The sequence below is a fragment of the Diospyros lotus genome, chromosome 12 (genome assembly GCF_014633365.1).
Source record: "Diospyros lotus cultivar Yz01 chromosome 12, ASM1463336v1, whole genome shotgun sequence".
Lineage (NCBI taxonomy): Eukaryota > Viridiplantae > Streptophyta > Magnoliopsida > Ericales > Ebenaceae > Diospyros > Diospyros lotus.
This window is the reverse complement of record NC_068349.1, coordinates 12,665,757-12,669,403: the sequence shown is the minus strand read 5'-3', so window position 1 is coordinate 12,669,403 and position 3,647 is coordinate 12,665,757.

Here is a 3,647-nt window from a genome sequence, read left to right as displayed (position 1 = left end):
CTCTATACACTAATTAATTTTTTTATAACACTTAAAACTTATACATATACACTAATTAATTTTTAAATTATCATTTTATAACTATTAAGTGTTTTATGGAGAATTATATAAAAATAAGTTATTTTACCGCTTATGGTATCAAACACCATAATTGTTTAACTACAACTTCTAAGAAGTTGTATCAAACAAGTTCACAACTTATTCTAAATTTTAGAAGCTATAATCTAAGAAGTTAGAAACTATAATTTCTTTAATTAAGTTGCAACAAACGGGACCAATGCATACTTGCAAAAGAGCCTTGGTTGATCTTAGCATTATAACTTTTTATGGAAAAATTTATTAAAAATTGATAACCTCTTATTTTAAAGAACTAGTGGTGAACTCGTGTGATACACAAAAGAATTTAATTTAAAAATAAAAAAATAAACTTGTTATTTTAAATATTTTTAACAGAATTGATAATTAATTTTTTTAATCTTTAATTATTTATCAAAATTTAAGTTTAATTAATTATTTGCTATTCAATATGCTAATGGAGAATACTTTTAATTTAATGTACTGTCATTTAATGTGCTAAAGAATAATTAACACATTAAATAAGTCACTTGACAAAATACTTATAAATTTTTTTATTCATTATATTACATTTATTTATAAATAAATATTATAAAATCTATAATATATTCACTAAAAGACATTCGTTATTTTTTTATTTATTATATTATAATTATAAATATAAATTAAAACTCTTAAATATGGGTAAGAATAAGTTTTTTCAATAATAACAAAATTTTAAAAATAAGAATTTTGATTTCTTCCATAGTCTTAAAAATGTGATACCTTAAATATTAATTAGCATTGAAAAAACCTAACATTTGACAACCTTAAATGATTATTTATGAATTTTTCAAGATATCACATTTTCAAGACTATAATATAATAATTAAAGTAATTAATAATTAATTAATCACTATCTTTGATTTAATGCAAGTTTTTGAGGGAAAAAATTCACCATTGATTGATACTTGGAAAAATATTTTATTTGACTGTCATATTTTCATATTATATAAATATATATAGAATAAAGTTATAAAGATAATATTTTAAATAAATGGACAATTTTTTATAACTTAATCAATAGTTTAAGTTATCTATTAATATTTCTCATAAAACCCATGCAAATTTAATATAAATTTTAGAGGCAAAAAATAGTTGGGCAAATTTCTGGAGGGAACAAAAATTTGCAAACTATTCTACTTTATTATAATATATTATATATTATTATATTATACAAAGATAATATAATGTAATAAATATTAATTACAAATCATTAATGCAAGTTTTGGGGGAAAATTTATTTTTTCAAGACTATCATACTTTTATATATATAAAGATTATATTATACAAAAATAAGATTTTATTTAATAAATAATTTTTCGTGACTTAGTTAATACTTTGAGTGTCTATTCATATTTTCTATAAATAATATTTATTTTTAATTGATTGACGAATTAATTGATAAGAAGATCTAACAGAAAATATTTATTTTTGATTAATTAATAGCGTTGAAAAATTCATGCAAATTTAATACAAATTTTAGATGTAAAAAATAGTTTGGCAGAATTTTGGAGGGAAGAAATATTTGTATACTATTTTACTGTATATTATACTATTCTACTATAATATATAATATTTATATTATATTATATAAAGATAGAATTTTATATGAATGAATAATTTTCTGTAATTTAATTAATAATTTAAGTGTCTATTTATATTCCTCATAAATAATATTTATTTTTTATTTATTGACAGATTAATTAAATATTTAATATTCATATAATAATGTATTGAAAAACCCATGATTACTATTGAAAAACTCGTGTATTTAAAATTCATTATTAATTTTACAATAATTAGTATATATTATTTCAAAACAATTGAAAGATTTAAATTATTAATGTAAATTACAAAATATAAATTATTAATACAATAAGTACTAAATGCAAGTTTTGGGGGGAAATTTTATTACTACTTATTATTTCAAAGCAATTGAAAGATTTAAATTATTAATGCAAATTAAAAAATACAAATTATTAATGCAATAAATATTAATTACAAATCATTAATACAAGTTTTGGGGGGAAATTTATTTTTTAAGACTATCCTACTTTTATATATATAAAGATAAAGATATTTATATTATATTATATTATATAAAAATAGAATTTTATATAAATAAATAATTTTCTGTGACTTAATTAATAATTTAAGTGTCTCTTCATATTCCTCATAAATAGTATTTATTTTTTATTGATTGACGGATTAATTAAATATTAATATTCACATAATAATGTATTAAAAAACCTATGATTAGCATTGAAAAATTTGTGTATTTAAAATCCATTATTAATTTTACAATAATTAGTACATATTATTTCAAAATAATTGAAATATTTAAATTATTAATACAAATTACAAAATGTAAATTATTAATGTAATAAATATTAATTACAAATCATTAATGCAAGTTTTGGGAGGAAATTTTATTGCTATTTATTATTTCAAAGCAATTGAAAGATTTAAATTATTAATGCAAATTACAAAATGTAAATTATTAATGTAATAATTATTAATTACAAATCATTAATGCAAATTTTGGGGGAAAATTTCTTTTTTTAAGACTATCCTACTTTTATATATATATAAATTATATAAAGATAGAATTTTATATAAATGAATAATTTTCTGTGACTTAATTAATAATTTAAGTGTTTATTCATATTTCTCATAAATAGTATTTATTTTTGATTGATTGACGGATTAATTAAATATTTAATATTTACATAATAATGTATTGGAAAACCTATCATTAGCATTGAAAAACTTGTGTATTTAAAATTTATTATTAATTTTACAATAATTAGTATATATTATTTCAAAACAATTGAAAGATTTAAATTATTAATGTAAATTACAAAATATAAATTATTAATACAATAAGTATTAAATGTAAATCATTAATGCAAATTTTAGAGGAAAATTTTATTACTATTTATTATTTCAAAGCAATTGAAAGATTTAAATTATTAATGCAAATTACAAAATACAAATTATTAATGCAATAAATATTAATTATAAATCATTAATGCAAGTTTTGGGGGGAAATTTATTTTTTCAAGATTATCCTACTTTTTATATATATAAAGATTTGACAAATAGTTGAATTTAGTTAGTTAATTGTATGTGTATATATGATGTTCCATTATGATATTAAGTTAAAGAACTTACCCCCACAAGGGCTCAGCCAGCCACTATTGTTAAGCTTCAATAATTTATCAAATACATTAATTTTTTAAGAAAAATATCAAGAGATCTGAACCATCCAAGATATCCAATAGAATCGGCACCCCACCCCACGTACCCTTAGATTTATGGACTTTATAGTGAAATTATTCTAACAATTGATGAACACTAAACTAAAATTGAAAACCTTAAATCTTAATTAGTTCAAATTAAGGGTAACTTTGATGGAGCTACCATCTTAAGTAATTTAATTAATGCCCTAAGCATTAGAAGAAAACTAAGGCTGCGTTCTCTTTACTTTTCAATTTTTAATTTTGAGTTTTGAATTCATTTTCAGTTTT